The sequence below is a fragment of the Pristis pectinata genome, chromosome 26, assembly GCF_009764475.1.
Source record: "Pristis pectinata isolate sPriPec2 chromosome 26, sPriPec2.1.pri, whole genome shotgun sequence".
In the NCBI taxonomy this organism is placed as follows: Eukaryota; Metazoa; Chordata; class Chondrichthyes; order Rhinopristiformes; family Pristidae; genus Pristis; species Pristis pectinata.
Genome location: NC_067430.1, coordinates 30,859,708 through 30,877,349, shown reverse-complemented (window position 1 = coordinate 30,877,349; position 17,642 = coordinate 30,859,708).

The following is a 17,642-nucleotide window of genomic DNA, read 5'->3' as shown; positions in this document are numbered from 1 at the left end:
ATGACTCTTATGACCTTATCACTCTGTTTACTCCCTCAGCAAAAGATCCGGTGACATTACTTTGAAGAGTGGGGAGGTTCTCCATGGCTGGTATTTATCCTAAGGCAGGATATTTGGTCATTGTGACATTGCTCTTTGTGGGAGCTTGCTGTGCACAGAATATATCCTTTAAGAAGTATTGTATCATGCTTTAGCATATAAAGGTGTGCTATTTACAACTGCTGTTCTTTTATTTATACATTCAGAGTTACAGTCAAGGAATAAATTTCTCAGTCAAACACCAGTGTGAATAAAATATTCCATGGTCCACACACAGGCGCAGCAGTGATACCCTTGCAGTGATAGTCCTTTCATACACGTAGGTTCCTTCCAGATTTATCCAAGGTGCTGTGTGAGGGAGCTGAAGGTATTTGACTGTTTTCCAGTTGAAACCTCTGATAGGTCACTGAGTCTACAATGAGTTCACTGGATAAAAAGCTGCTCTTTCTGGGTCCAAATTGCTTTGTGTGTTTTAATGAGCGGTTCCGTGTGAATCCCACCGGCTGATTTTACTGCTGAATGCTTTCATTTACAGTCCGGTGGTTCACAGGGCTGAACTGGCTTGTGGCTAATGAGCAATGACTGCTTCTGTGGTCACAGCAGAGACTCTTGCTTCATGCACACAGTCAAAAGGCTTTGGCATGTTGCTAATTAATTATAGTTTCCTGATTCTGGAAGTAAAAACCATGTCTCACTAATGATGACTGTGAAGCTGTGGATTGTTATAAAGAAAAATATAGTCCAATTCCCTTAGGGGAATGAAACGTGATGTCCTCTCCCAGGATGGTCCATCCCTTGACCCACCAACAGACTTGACACTAGCTTGGAAAGGAAGCACTCATCGCGTGAAAAAGTAAATTAAAAAAATCATAACCTGATTCGTACATGATAAAGAAATTCTTGTCATTTTGGGAGTCGTATCCCTATTGAGCCCTATCCCATTAGTGACTGAAACCACGTTATAGTTTAGAAACACAAGAGACCGCAGATCCTGGAATCTGGAGCAACAAACTATCTGCTGGAGGAACTCAGCAGGTCGAGCAGCATCTGTGGGGGGGAGAGGAATTGTTGACCAGATGCAGGTCTCGTTGCACAGTTTTGACCCGAAACGTCGACAATTCCTTTCTCCTCTACAGGGGCTACTTGACCTGCTGAGTTCCTCCTGCAGACTGTTTGTAGTTTAGAGTCCAGTGCTTTGGGAAGGGTGGGAAGGGGAGGGGTTTAAACTGGCTGGGCAGGGAATGGGGACGTGACGGGAGAGTCAGGAGGGAGGGAAACCAAGCTGGGAGTGAAAGTTGGAAGTGTAGTGTACAAAAGGATGAGACAACAGCGACAAATGGAAAGAGTCAGAATGTGCAACGATGTTAAAGGCCAATTTTAAAGACACTGGACCAAAATAGAGGCTGCCTCCACAAGCAGGTCTCATCACCATTACAGAAACACAGCCGCAGGGTGACCTCAGCTGGGAAGGAAATATTCCAGGGTAGGATGGGCAGGCAGAAGGGAACAGCTGGGCAGAGTGTGAATGAGGGATGACAACAGTACTGTAGTTAGAAGGGATCTTGGCTGGGCAGGTTAAGCTGTGGAATTAGTCTGAGTTTGGGTGGGGCTCAGAAACAGTGGAGGACAGAAACACGGGCACTGACTGGGAGTAGTGCTGTGGGCCACTGTATAAATAAGGAGATTAGAGGTGCATGTCAAGGGTAATATATTAAACATGGAGGACTTTAACATAGAACATGGAACAGTACAGCACAGGAACAGGCCCTTCGGCCCACTAATTAAGCTAATGACATACTAATCCCTTCTGCCCTCACATGGTCCATATCCCTCCATTCTCTGCATATTCATGTGGCTGTCTGAACCTTGTAAACACCTCTATCGTATCTGCCTCCACCTCCATCCCGGAAGTGCGTTCCAGGCGTCCATCGCTCTCTGTGTAAAAAAAACGTGCCCCGCACATCTCCTCCGAACTTACCCCCTCTCACCTTAAGTGCATGCCCTCTGGTATTAGACATATTGACCCTGGGATAAAGATCCTGACTGTCTATTATATCTCTGCCTCTCATCATTTTATAAACTTCGATCAGGTCTCCCCTTAGCCTCCGATGCTCCAGAGAAAACAACCCAAGTTTGTCCAACTTAGAAAACAAACCTAGCTTTACCTGCCCATTGACATGCCAAATCAAACTAGTGCTAACAATGTAGAGGATGCATTCCTGGAATGTACCCGAGGGTTTATCTTCAGGTCAGAATGTTGAGGACCACACGAGAGAACTGGCTGTTTTAGATCGAGTGTGGTGAAAGGGTTAAAGAAATGATCCTGTGTAATGGGGCCCATAGGAAAGAGTGACCATAATAAGAGAGAGTGAAGGACATAGATAAGGTGAATGCACACAGCCATTTCCCAGGAAAAGGGGATCAAAAATGAGAGAACATAGGTTAGGAGAGCGGAAAGATTTAAAAGGGATCTGAGGAGCAACTTCTTCACACAGAGAGTGCTGCATATATGGAACGAGCTGCCACAGGAAGTGGTAGAGGCAGGTACAACAACAACATTTAAAAGATGTTTGGGCAGGTACATGAATAGGAAAGGTTTAGAGGGGTATGGGCTAACCCTGGGCAAATGGGACTGGCTTAGATAGGCATATTGGTTGGCATGGACCAGTTGGGCCAAAGGGCCTGTTTCCATGCGGAAGTAACTCTATGAGTGATGCAGTTCAATTTAAAAGTGGGGATTTCCACCTAAAGAAAGGAAATGCTGAAGGTACGAGGGTCAGGCCGGCTGGGGTAGGTTAGGAAACTATGTTAAAGGGTCTGACAGTGGACAGGCAATGAGAGTGTTTAAAGAAATAGTATGAGTTGCAGAAAATAATTTACGCCCCTTTAAGGCATGAACAGACAGCAGAAACAGAGGCCTAACCATGGATTAAAGAGAAACTGAAGATGGTACTAAATCTAAGAAAAGCCTGATAAAGTTTCCAGAATGAATCAATAAATAAGGACTGAAGCATTTTAGAACTCAGCTAAGATGACCATGAAACAGAAGAAGAAAGTGAAAGTAGCCTGTAACAGTAAATGAAGAAGAAACACAGAAGCAGACTGTAGGAATTTGAAAGATATTTAAAAAGGAAAAGACTAGTGATAGCAAATAAACAGGCAATAATGGGGGAATTTATAACCGGGAACAGGGGAGTGGCAGAATATTAAACAATTCTTTGAGCTTGTCTTCATGGAAGACTCTAAAAATCCATGCTGCGGACACTGGAGAAACAAGCGTCCAGTGCGAACGAGGATGTGAAAGAAATACATGTCAGTAAAGATGTACTGCAGCAGAAGTTAATGGACTCGAAAACAAATACATTCCAAAGATCTGATATCTACACCCCAGCTTTGAAAGAGATGGCTGCAGATTTATTGGCTGCTCTGGCTATCTTCTTCTGTTGGTTTAGAATGATTCCTGCAGATTGAAAGGAATCAAATGTAACCCCACTACTTATGAAAGGAGGAAGAGAGAGAGTGGGGAACTACGCACCTGTTCGTCTCATGTCAGTCGAAGGGAAGTAGCTAGACTCTGCAATAAAGGATGTGACATCAAGATACTTAGAAAATAATAATAGGATTGGGCTAAATCAATGTGGATTTATGAAAAGGGAATCTATTGGAATTTATTGAGGATGTGATAGTAGAGAAGATGAGGAGGAGCCAATGGATGGAGTCATAGAGTTGTAGAGTCATACAGCATGGAAACAGGCCCTTCGGCCCAACTGGTCTGTGCCGACCAAGATGCCCATCTAAGCTAGTCCCATTTGCCCGTGTTTGGTCCATATCCTTTCCTATCCATGTCTTCTGAATGTTGTTATTACATTTGCCTCTACCACGTCCTCTGACAGCAGTTGTGGTGGTCCTGGATTTTCAGAAGGCCTTCGGTAATATCTTACGCAAAAAGGGAGAGGTTCCGGAAGATTGGAGGGTTGCGGATTTTGTTCCCTTATTCAGGAAGGGGAGCAGTGATAGCCCAGGGAATTATAGACCAGTGAGTCTTACCTCAGTGGTTGGTAAGCTAATGGAGAAGATCCTGAGAGGCAGGATTTATGAACATTTGGAGAGGTATAATATGATTAGGAATAGTCAGCATGGCTTTGTCAAGGGCAGGTCCTGCTTTACGAGCCTGATTGAATTTTTTGAGGATGTGACTAAACACATTGATGATGGGAGAGCAGTAGATGTAGTGTATATGGATTTCAGCAAGGCGTTTGATAAGGTACCCCATGCAAGGCTTATTGAGAAAGTAAGGAGGCATTGGATCCAAGGGGACATTGCAGTGTGGATCCAGAACTGGCTGGCCCACAGGAGGCAAAGAGTGGTTGTTGAAGGGTCGTATTCTGAGTGGAGGTCGGTGACCAGTGGTGTACCTCAGGGATCTGTACTGGGACCCTTGCTCCTTGTGATTTTTATAAACGACCTGGATGAGGAAGTGGAGGGGTGGGTAAGTAAGTTTGTGGATGGCACAAAGGTTGGGGGTGTAGTGGATAGTATAGAGGGCTGTCAGAGGTTACAGAGGGACATAGATAGGATGCAAAGTTGGGCTGAGAAGTGGCAGATGCAGTTCAACCCAGATAAGTGTGAAGTGGTTCATCTTGGTAGGTCAAATATGATGGCAGATTATAGTCTTAATGGTAGGACTCTTGGCAGTGTGGAGCATCAGAGGGATCTTGGGGTCCGAGTCCATAGGACGCTCAAAGCGGCTGCAAAGGTTGACTCTGTGGTTAAGAAGGCATATAGTGTATTGTCCTTTATCAATAGTGGAATTGAATTTAGGAGCCGAGACATATTGTTGCAACTATATAGGACCCTGGTCAGACCCCACTTGGAGTACTGTGCTCAGTTCTGGTCACCTCACTACAGGAAAGATGTGGAAGCCATAGAGAGGGTGCAGAGGAGATTTACAAAGATGCTGCCTGGAATGCGGAGCATGCCTTATGAAAGCAGGTTGAGGGAACTCGGCCTTTTCTCCTTGGAGAGACGGAGGACGAGGGGGGACCTGATAGAGGTGTATCAGATGATGAGAGGTATTGATTGAGTAGATGGTCAGAGGCTTTTCCCCAGGGCTGAATTGGTGGCCACAAGAGGACATAGGTTTAAGGTGCAGAAGAGATGTCAGGGGTAAGTTTTTTACTCAGAGAGTGGTGAGTGCGTGGAATGGGCTGCCGGAGATGGTGGTGGAGGCTGATATGATAGGGTCTTTCAAGAGACTGTTAGATAGGTACATGGAGCTGAGTAAAATAGAGGGCTATGGGTAAGCCTAGTAATTTCTAGGGTAGGGACATGTTCGGCACAGCTTTGTGGGCTGAAGGGCCTGAATTGTGCTGTAGTTTTTCTATGTTTCTATGTTTTCTAAGTTAGTAAATAAGCTTAGAGCAGGTGAAATTGGGGACGATGTACCAGCGTGGACTGAGAGTTGGTTAACAGAGAGAAAACAGAGTAGGGACAAGCAGGGCCTTCTTGGGTTGGCAGGTTGTGACTAGTGGGTACCATGGAGACAATTGCTTGGGCCTCATCTATTCACAATTTATATCAACAATTTGTCTGAGGGGATCAAATGTCATAGTTCCAAATTTGCTGTGACATGAAACTATAAGAATGTCAGTACTGTGTGGATGCAAAAATCTTCAAAGGGACATGGACATGTTGAGTGAGTGGGCAAACACACGGCAGATGGAGTTCAATGTGGAGAGGTGTGAGGTCATTCTCTTTGGTAGAAGTAATAGAGATGCTGAATGTTTTTTTTAAATGGTGAGAGATTGGGGAATATTGATGGTCAAAGCGGCCTGGTCATTTGGAAGGTAAGTTGGTCTTCATTGCAAGGGGATTTTAGTACAATCTGGTCTTCATCCAGTCCTGATAAGGGGTCTCGGCCTGAAATGTTAAATATTTGTTTCCCCAACATAGATGCTGCCTGACCTGCTGAGAGTTGTGGACATAGCCCAGCACGTCACGGAAACTAGCCTCCCCTCCATGGACTCTGTCTATACCTTGCTGCCTTAGTGAAACAGCCAGCATAATCAAAGACACCATCCACCCAGGACGTTCTCTCTTCTCTCATCTTCCATCTGACAGAAGATACAGGAGCCTGAGGCACATACCACCAGGCTCAAGGAGAGCTTCTATCCTATGATGCTGGAAGAACTTGGCAGGCCAGGACCTGACCTGAAATGTTGACCGCCTGCTTTTCTCCACGGATGCTGCCTGGCCTGCTGAGTTCCTCCAGCATCATCGTGTTTTCATCTAGATTCCAGCATCTGCAGTCCTTTGTTTCTCTTGACAGCTTCTACCCTGCTGTTATAAGACTATTGAATGGTTCCCCAATATGATAAGATGGACTCTTGACCTCACAATCTACCTCGTCATGGCCCTTGCACCTTATTGTCTTCCTGCACCACACTTCCTCTGTAGCTGTAACACTATATTCTGTACCCTGTTATTGTTTTACCCTGTACTACCTTGATGCACTGTGTAATGAATTGACCTGTATGAACCATATGCAAGACAAGGTTTTCACTGTATCTTGGTACAAGTGACAATAATAAACCAGTACCAGTAAGTCTGGTCTCTGTGCCTACAAAAGGATAAACTTGCCATAGAGGGAGTGGAGCAAAAATTCACCCACTGTCTATGGGATAGTGAGCCTTATCACATGAGGTGGGATTGAGTGGATCAGACCTCTATTCTCTCGAGTTTAGAAGAATAAGAGGTGACGTCATTGAAATGTACAAAATTCTTAGAGTGACTGAAGAGATAGACGAGATAGAAGGCATTGCCCCTACGTGAGAAGCTGAGAACCAGGGGTGACAGTCTTAGAATAAGGGCAGTGAATCTGTAGAATTCTCCACCCCTGGGGTGGTGTGGAACCTCACTCATTGATTATGTTCAGTACAGAGACTGATGGATTTCTGGATATTACAGGAATCGAGGGATCTGGGGATAAGGCAGGAAAATGGTGATTGAGATGCAGACCGGTCGTAATCTTACTGAATGGAGCAGCAAGCTCGAGGGGCTGAATGGCCCACTGCTCCTATTCCTCCAGTTTCATCTTTAAACTGTCCTCCATTCCCTGCCATTTGTGAGTTCAGGAGCTTGTATCCTTGGGATATGGTCACTGAATCCTGTTCTGGGTTCTTGTTCACACCTGACATTTGATCCTGACCTTGCCTCCTTCACACAATTCACATCTCTCTCCTGTGCTCCAATACCCACTCTAATTCACATCTCCCTCCTGTGCTCCCTTCACACAATTCACATCTCCCTCCTGTGCTCCAATACCCACTCTAACTGTTAGTACCTATTTACACCATCCTGATATCATGCTGATTGTACCAGTTCCATGCTTGAAACACATCTCAGTTCCCTAGGTAATGTCCACTCCCCTCAAAGAACCCAAGGTAGGCAAGTAGGAGACCTGTTTGAAGATCCTGTTGTAAGTGTTGGGTAAGGATTGTTGGATTCGACTGTTTTAAGTAGTTTTTTAACATGTGTAGTGTTTAATACACCTCAAGTGGCTGCACAAGGAATGGCCACTTCTTAGCTTATTGGTTCATCCATCAGGTGAATACGTGCTTTCACATTGGTTGGTTTTGCTACAGGTATGTAATAAGTTTTCTGATTGGACTATTGTTAGCTAAGGAGTATCTCTTATCTCAGGTATAAAAGGTGCCAGTTTTTGTCAATCTCTCTTTTGGTCTCTTCCCCCCCCCACCCCCAGCCCTGGCTCATTTTTAGTTCTTATGTCTCGGCTCATCTCCCAGTAGTAAAGCTAGTGCCATGTGCTCTGTGACTGTTTCTTTGTTTTAAACTTTTTCATAAAACTCTGTGAAGCACCAAGTTGTTTTCAATTCATTCTTGGACTCCTGAAAGAACCTGCGGATTCGAAAATAACCGGATCCAACAGGATGATGATGAGGCTGTTAGTGAAGAGAGTTATGTTTAGGACTTTTAGTGTAAGAAAGGAAATGTGAAGTTTGTTAAAACACCTTTCTTTGATTTCAGACCCCTTGTACTGGAGCTGTGAAACTGCAAAGCAAGAACTGACCAGCAGAAATATTGCTGTCTCTTCGGTAATTCCCAGTAATAAAACAGCTTTCAGACTGCGGGAGGAACTCAGCGGGTCAGGCAGCACCTGTAGAGGCAGGGGGATGGTTAATGTTTCGAGTTGAGAGTGTGCATCAGGACTTTGTTTTTCACTCCAGACCGCAGCATCTGCCGTCTCTCGTGTCTCCATGGTTCCAGAAGGTTTCTGCTCCGGTGAGACCTTTAGATATTTCGTATCAGTTTGTCAATAATAACAATTATCTTTTACATAGCACTTCCAATCTGGCAATATGTCCCAAGGACAGGTGACCCAATGCCTGGTCAAAGAGATAGGTGCAGGGCCGGATCTCAACAGAGGAGGGAGAGGGGAAGAAGGATGAGGAAGGGAATTCCAGACCCCGAGGACCAGGCAGCTGAAGGCATGGCTGCCAGTGGAGGAGCCATTCACTTTAGGGATGATCACGAAGCTGGAACTGGAGGAGCACTCAGATCGCAGAGTGTCAGGGGCTGGAGGAGAGTCAGGGAGCGTGAGACCATAAGGTATTTGAAAATAAGGATGAGAATTTTAAAGCTGAGTTCTTGCCCAACCAGGAGTCAAGATGTCTGGGTGAGCTCGGGGTGATGGCTGATCAGCTCTTGGCCTGAGTTAGGACAAGGGCAGCAGAGGTTTTTGAGGGCACAATGGGAAGGGGGGAGGGCTCACGGCCAGGAGTGGTCAATAGTAAAAGGCAGAGATGGGAGCTTCAGGCAGTGGAAGTGGGCTCAGTGATGGCTCTCTGTGCTCTGAAAGAAGGTGATGTTTAGTGGACTGGACGTTCAGCAATGGATACACCAGGTCTGCTGGACAATAGCATCAGCTTTGGTTCCCAGCCAGCTTTCAGATCGTTTCATCTGTTAGAAAAAATCTTTTTCTTTCAGGGCCTTCCAAATCTTGTTCAATAGCTTTGGGTCATGGGAAAGGACATGATTAAGCATCAAAATGAAACATTGGCAAATTACTTTATCTAATTACCCAAGTTTCAGTGAACATTTGGCAGAATAAACCATCATTGTGCAGAAATTATTGATGTGCTTGAAGTTTTATCTGAATATTAACCTAGAAAAGGCTAATGTTTGTGTTAATATAAATGCCTCAAACATCTGATTGAGAAACTAGCTATTCAGTGACTGTTATGTTGTAAACAAACTGGTATTGTCAGCACACACAGCAGGTACTGTTCTAGATAGTAGGAGTGGATATGTTGTTAATGACCAAGTTCATTTTCATGGCAGAATATTCAAACAGTATTAACGAAAAAACGTACCAAACTGAAAATATGGAACATCAATGGAGTTAACTCTAGTACAATGTGAGACTAATTCTGGAATTCCAAAAGTCAAGTGAAGTCTGACCTAATGAAATATGACTCAGTTTTTCCAAGGCACTTGGACAACAAAAAAAAACACTATGCGAACAAACTTTCTCTGTAAATAAAGATCTTTGATCTAATAATTCTGAAGTCCAGACACTGCAAAGGGAAAAGTCGTGTGCAGAGATTATAGAAAGGGGAAAGGAACAAGTGACAGTGATTCAGGTTCGGTGGCATGTGGAGCCTCTTCACTGGTGTTGTGTTGTCTCTGAAGCCAGAGGTGCAGGTTTTTGCTGGAATGTTGGGCAGAAGATTCAACAACACTATTGCCCTGTCCCACAGTTATTTGGATTGAAGTCAAAAGATTAAGATTTGTATTATTTATTTCTTTTCCAGGATTGGGCATTGACTGCCAATCTCTATTACAATGACAGCAGGGATTGGTAGATGAGAGCAAGTGGGTGTGAAGTCACATCAGAGACCAAGGGGTAAGGATGGCTTTTCCTCCTGTGAACAGTGTCAGGGACCAGATAGGTCTTTACACCAGTCATGGTCCCTCATTCCCAAGGACAGCTGTTTCTATCTGAAAACCAGCTGACTGAACTTAAATTCCACTTCTGTGCTTGGACCTGACCTCAGGCCACGAGATCGCCAACCTCGTCATTTAACCACTGTGCGCTCGGGAGATTTTCAGATGTCCCTGAAGTGCAATTAATGTCCACAAACCTGACAGATCTGTTCTCTGTGTGCTGTCCTTTATTTATGACCACTGGGAGCTGGACGAAGGAGTCACATAGATCACAGGGGAGGGTGGGGAGGATCAGGCCTGGAGCCGGAGGTTGGAAGGGGAGGGGTGTGAGGGGGGGAGTATTGGGAATGCCAAGGCAGTGGGATTGGCATCAGGGATGGGACGTTGGGGGATGTGATGGTGGGGGGCTGAGTGGATGGAGCTGCAACCAGGATGTTGGAAGTGATTTGGAGCGAAGGGGGGAGTGGGGGGTGGGGGGGGGGGATGGGGGTAGTGGGGGCAGGAGTGGCCGTTGCGTGCATCGACATGGGTGAGGACGATAAAGCTTTGGATCTCGGGTGCAGCAGAGTTTCACTGCCGGTACCTCCTGAGGTGGATGTGACTGCCACAGGCTGCCCGCAGAGACCGGTAACACTGCCTCTGTGTGGGGAATCCCTCAGCTGATGTGTTTTTACTAAAAGAAAGTTCGTGATGGAAGTCTCAAAACAGGAGGGATACAATTCCCACAAATAAAGGACAGCACGCAGAGTAATGGTCTGACAGGATCCGTGGCAACTGTTTCATTTCTAAGTCGACAGGATGAAGTCTGCGGGCAGTTAGGACGCAATCATTTTTGGTCTTTAGAGTGCAGTCATTGAAGAATGTGATTTGAATTAATTGGAACACAATATATTGCTGGGGAATTTGCAGGAGGGAAATCAGAAGTACTTGCTGCAGTCCTGCCAACAGTACACTTGAAGTTCATTCCACTCCGATTAAAAGAGAAGTCCATTATTGAAACAGGAAAGTGAAGAGGATTTAATAAATGGTATCTGTTTCAGCAGTGTGCTGTGGTTTTGTGTCCAGGACATAGGGTCATTAGTTCAAGTCCCACTTCTGAGAATCAAAATTGGCAAATGCTGATGGATGCTGCACTGGTGGCGTGCTGCATCGGTGGGGCTGCTCTGTCACAATGTCATACGAAGAGCGAGATTGCTGAGAACCCAAATGTGGAACACCGATCTGAGACTGGAGTCGGGATGCTTCCTCGGAACCAAACGCAGAACAGCAAACAGAAGGAATCTTGCCTCAGGGATCTGAGACGGAGACCCAACACAGAAACAGGGTTTTCTAGGAGAAACAGTGAAACCAGGACTGCTCTAGAGTTGCCGACTCTAAGCAGCCAAAAGACAAAGTATATCCAGAGATAGACCAATAATCTGGCAAGCAGTGTTTGTGAAAACAGGGTCCTTATACTAGTCTCCTGATGGAACTCAGGTGTGTGTCATTAGGCAAATAGTAGTGCATGGAAACCATGTGCTGTACAACAAGGCCCCATCAATGGGGATAAAGGGCAGAATTGAGAACCAGCACTTGGAACCATGATATGCACTGGTGGGGTGCTGCATTGTCAAGAGTTATACTGGTGTGCTGCAGGCTTTAGGATGAGACATTGACCTGGGGCCCTGTCTGTTGATTCCAGTGGACATGAGAGGTTCCATCACACCATTGGAAGGAGAGCCAGAGATCTGGGTGAAAATCAAAAACCTGCAGATGCTGGAAACTAGAACTAAAAGCAGAAAATGCTGGGCACACTCTGCAGGTCAGGCAGCATCTGTGGAGGGAGAAACAGAGGTAATGTTTCACTTTTGACAAAGGCTCTTTCACCTGAAAAGTTCACTCTGTTTCTCCTTCCACAGCTGCTGCCTGGCCTATGGACTGCTTCTCTTTGAGGTCTCCTGAGTGTCCTGGGCAATCTTTGTGTCTCAGCAGATGTCACCAAGCTCCAACTGTCCATTTGTACAATGTTGTCTGTGGAAGCTTGCTGTGCACTATGTTGGCTGCTGATGACATGGGTATGATGGAATGAAGGGCCTGTAATGACTCTATGTTGGTTATAAACACTTTGAGATATCCTGAGCTTGTGATAAGTGGGATATCTTGAATATTTTTCAAATCTATCAGTCTGACTGCCCAGCTAATTAGAGATCGGGAGCATGCTGTTTGTGACCTTTGCTGTGAATAGTTAATTATAGTTCATTGTTTATATCACTAGATAAGAGTATTGTAAATGAATTCTATGTGTGTGTGGAAAGTATACAAACCTACAACTGGGAACTGTCTTCATGTGCTCTCAATGCTGACAAAATGTTAAACATTTAACAGGAGAACAAGGAACCAGATTTGGATGCAAATACGCGGTGGGATATTGTGTGAAGTGGGTTTTGGCAACAGTCCAAGGGTAGGTGGATAAACATGTAATATTCACGTCACACTTCTTGGTCACAGTAAAATGGGTAACTAAGTTGGTAACAACAGACACATCGAGAACAGATTATGTGTTTACAATTTTGACGAATGTCCGATCTGGCATATTTGTGTAGGTTCCCAGTCAAGTCATCAACAGGAGAGGGCAGGGGAGTAACTGTATACTGGGAAGATTAAGGAGTGTAATAAAAGGTAAATGAGTCATGCAAAAATACTCCATCCAGACGTTTCTGTGGAAGAGTGTAACAGGGTTAAGTGATGCCCAGCAGGAGGTCACGTGTCTTCAAGGTCACCTTATTTTACTGTGCATCATTTACCTACCATCTCTGACTCATTTGTCTGTTGTGTTTACTCAGTCTGGCAGCTGCTATCTGCACTGCTTCGTTGTTTGGATACAATTATCCAAGACGACATTACTTAGCATTCACAAGCTGGTGGCTGGCTGTTGTCGCAAAGGAGGATCAGAGTACAAAGGTTCGAGGTTCCCAACAAAGTCAACACACCGCGGGCTAAAGCATAAACCTTCACCAAAATATAAAACTTGCAATCGAGGGAGTTTGACAAACAGTTTTGGTGCAATGTGACAAAACAAATTTCTTCCAGAAGTGTTCTGATGAAGAGAGCCAGACCTGAAACAGTTACTGTTTCTCTCTCCACAGAGGCTGCCGAACTGTTGTGTTTCCACCTTTCTCTGTTTTCGTTCGGGAAGTGTGTCCATCGGAACCCTAAGATAATAGGGAAGCTGTGGGACAATCCAGAGATCATCACTCAGTCAGGCGAGGCATTACTTACCCACACAAACCATTAATTTTTAACTAACGATTGGAATGTTAAGATGATTATACTGTTAGTTATAAACTCGGCAGAAAGGATTACAGGATACAACGTACACCCAATAGCTGAGCTATAAAGGGTCTGCAGGAACAGCGAGACTAGGTTGTCCATGTACATAACTCCTTGAAAGTGGCAGGGTACGTTCAGAGATCAGTTTGTAGAGGACAGGGTCTCTGGATTCAAGTTCCAGGTTATTGTCACGGGCACACATACCCAGGGTATAAATGCAAAGAAAATTAGCTTTCTGCAGCAGCAGCTCAGTGCATTACAAGCAGGACAAACATAAATTACATAAACTTAAAGTAACATAAATTATACATAACTTACATGCCAAAATAAACAAAAATAACAATGACATCAGTGCAAGTTGAAGGAAATACAGTCTGAAGGAGTGTTAGGTGTTTTTCAGGTGGGTTCAAGAACCTGACGGCAGTGGGTTGTTGAACCTTGAAGTGTGGGGTCTTCAGGCTCCTGTACCTCCTGCCTGATGGCAGCATCGAGAAGTGGGCACGGCCTGGATGGAGCCAGAGTGTGCGAGCAGGGAGGGGATGTTGAGCCTATGGGAAAACGAGGGATATGCCTCAAATTCTAAACTGTAAACTGTTGCAAGAGTTTAAAACTTACAATAGAGGGTGATTGGCAAATATTTCGGGTGCAACGAAACAAAAGCAGGGAGGTTATGTTGACCATGTACAAAATACTGGTTTGGACACAACTAGAGTGTTCCATCCTATTCTGGGTCCCACCCTTTAGGAAGGATGCGAAGGTCCCAGATAGGGGTGGAAGGGATTTTCTGGAATGGCTCCAGAGAGGGAGTCTAGCTCCAGGGTTAGACTAGAGAAGCCAGGGATTGTTCTCCCTGGAACAAAGATTGAGAGGGGGAGAGTGAGGACTTGATAGAGGTGGACAAGGGCCTGAAATGTTCAGAGAACTGTGAGAGGGAAGCTGTTCCCATTAGCAGATGGTTCAAGGAGCAGGGACAAACAATTAAAATGTTGTATGAAAATGAGGTTGTGGGGAGTGTTTATACTGCAGAAGATGGTCTCTTAAAATATCCGTAGAATCTTCAGTGGGATCATTGACAGGGTGGGCAGAGGGATGAGTGAAATCGATGGGAAACACTTGGGAGGGCTGTGTCTGCTCTGACTCCCACCTCATGACTGGGAGGTGGTGCACGGGGCTCTTTGTAGAGAATTCAGTGCACAGCAAAGACTCAGGAAGAGAGAGCAGTGGCGTATGAGAGGGAGTGTGGATGAGGAACCACTGACACACCTCAGTGTGTAAGGCATAGAGAGAGAGAGAATAAATAATTCTGAACGAGTGAAAAACAGCACAATATTTAGTGAGCACCCAATATCCTGACAGATGAAGGGTCTCAGCCTGAAATGTCAGCTGTCCATTTCCCTCTACAGATGTTGCCTGATCTGCTGAGTTCCTCCAACAGTCAGTGTTTTTGCAATAAAAATCCTGGCCCTTTTATATAATAGAGAGTAGCAGTTGGCTCCAATACTAATTAATTAGAAGTCACATAAGACCTGGCAGTTTTTTAAATGTGAGGCTTTCCAGTTACTTCTGTCATAATCTCTGAAAATGAAGTAAGTTAATGTTGAAACCAATTCCCAAACAGATCAGGTACTTAGTCTAATAGTGTCATAGAGTCACACAGCACAGAAACAGGCCCTTTGGTCCAACTGGTCCATGCTGACCAAGATGCCCCTCTAAGCTAGTCCCATTTGGCCCATATCCCTCTAAACCTTTCTTATCCTTGTATCTGTCCAAGTGTCTTTTAAATGCCATTGTACCTGCCTCAACCAATTTCTCTGGCAGCTCGTTCCATATACAGACCACCCTCTGTGTGAAGAAGTTGCCCCTCAGGTCCCTTTTAAATCTCTCCCCTCTCCCCTTAAACCTATGCCCTCTAGTTCTTGATTCCTTTTCCCTGTGAATAAGACCGAGTGCATTCACACTATCTGTGCCCCTCATGATTTTATACACCTCTATAATGTCACCCCTCAGGCTCCAAGGAATAAAGTCCTAGCCTCAGAATCAGGTTTATTATCACTGACATACGTTGTGAAATTTGTTGTTTTGTGGCAGCAGTACAGTGCAAGATGTAAACATTATGATGTTACCAATAAATAAATAAATCGTGCAAAAGAGGAATAACGAGGTAGAATTCATGGGTTCATGGACCATTCGGAGATCTGATGGTTGAGGGGAAGAAGCTGTTCCTAAATCTTTGAGTGTGGGTCTTCAGGCTCCTGTACCTCCCCGATGGTGGTAACAAGAAGAGGGCATGTCCCGGGTGCTGAGGGTCTTTAGTGATGGATGCCACCTTCTTGAGGCGCCACCTTCTTGAGGCACCGCCTCTTGAAGATGTCCTCTGGTGGGGAGGGTTGTGCCCGTGATGGAGCTGGCTGAGTCTACAACCCTCTGCAGCCTCTGTCGATCCTGCACATTGAAGCCTCCACACCAGGCTGTGATGCAACCAATCAGCACGCTCTCCACCATACAGCTATAGAAGTTTGCAAGTCTCTTTGGTGACAGACCAAATCTCCTCAAACTTTTCCCTATAACTCTGACCTTGTAGTTCTGGCAACATCCTTGTAAATATTCTTTGCACTCTTTGCAACTTAAGGATGTCTTTCCCATAGCAGGGCGACCAAAATTGAACACAGTACTCCAGGTGCAGCCTCACCAATGCCTTGTACAACTACATCATAATTTCTCAACTCCCATACTCAGTGCCTTGACCCACGAAGGCCAGCATGCCAGGTGCCTCCTTCACCACCCTGTCTACCTGTCACAACACTTTCAGAGAACTATGTACCTCTACTCCTAGGTCCCTCTGTTCCACAACACTCCCCAGGGCCCTGACATTCACTGTGAAAGTCCTGCCCTGGTTTGACTTCCCAAAATGCAACACCTCGCACTGATCTGAATTAAACTCCATTTGCCATTCCTTGGCCCACTTACTCAGCTGATCGAGACCCCCTGTAATTTTGATAACTTTCTTCATCGTCCACTATACCACCTATTTTACTGCCACCTGCAAACTTACTAACTGTGCCTTGTACATTCTTATCCAAGTCATTGATATCAGTGATGAACAGCAGTGGGCCCAGCATCGATCCCTGAGACACACCACTAGTCACGGGCCTCCAGTCTGAGAAACAACCTTCCACCATCACCGTCTGCTTCCTACCATCAAGCCAATTGTGTATCCACTTTGCCAGCTCTCCCTGGATCCCATGCGATCCAACCTTCCAGACTCACCTTCCATCTGGGACCTTATCAAAGGCCTTGCTAAAGTCCTTATAGATGTCAACTACCCTGCCCTCATCAACCCTCTTGGTTACCTCTACAAAAACCCTAAGAGATTTGTGAGACATGATTCCCCACACACAAAGCCGTGCTGATGATCCCCAGTCAAACCTTGTCTATCCAAATGCTGGTAGATCCTGTCCCTCAGAATGCCCTCCAGTAACCTACCCACTATGGATGTCAGGCTCACCTGCCTGTAGTTCCCTGGCTTGTCCTTGCTGCCCTTCCTAAATAACAGTACAACATCAGCCACCCTCTGGAACTTCACCTGTGGCTAAAGATGAAGCAAATTTCTCTGCAAGGGCCTCTGCAATTTCTTCCCAATGTGCAATGTGAGTGGAATGGAACACATTCAATAGCACTAATTGTTGAATCCAGCCCCTGCTGAGTACATGCAGAGAGGACACACGTGTTCATCCTCAAGGCCAGCATTCATTGCCTATCCCTAACTGCCCTTGAGAAGGTGGTGGAGAGATGACTCCTTGAACTGCTGCAGTCCTTCTCATAGTCATAGAACATTACAGCACTGGACAGGCCATTTGGCCCATGATGTTGTGCTGATCTTGATGCTGATTTATACAAGATGTCCTCATCCTGTGTATCATCCACATCCCTCCACTCTCTTCATATTCATGTCTATCTAAAAGCCTCTTAAGCTCCACCAAACTGCCTGCTCCCACTACTGCCCCCGGTAACCCGTTCCAGACAGCTACCACTTTCTGTGTAAAAAAAAACTTGCCCCTCACGTTGCCTTTAAACTTCTACCTCTCTGTCCTTCAGAGCATGTCCTCTGGTGTTTGACATTTCTACCCTGGGGAAAAGATTCTGTCTACCCTATCTATGCCTCTCATAATTTTAAAAACCTCTATCAGGTCTCCCCTCAGCCTCCGACACCCTATGGAGAACAAGCCAAGTTTGTCCAACCTCTCCTTATAGCTCATACCCTCTAATCCAGGCAGCATCCTGGTGAACCTCTTCTGCACCCTTTCCCCAGTCTCCACATCCTTCCTGTA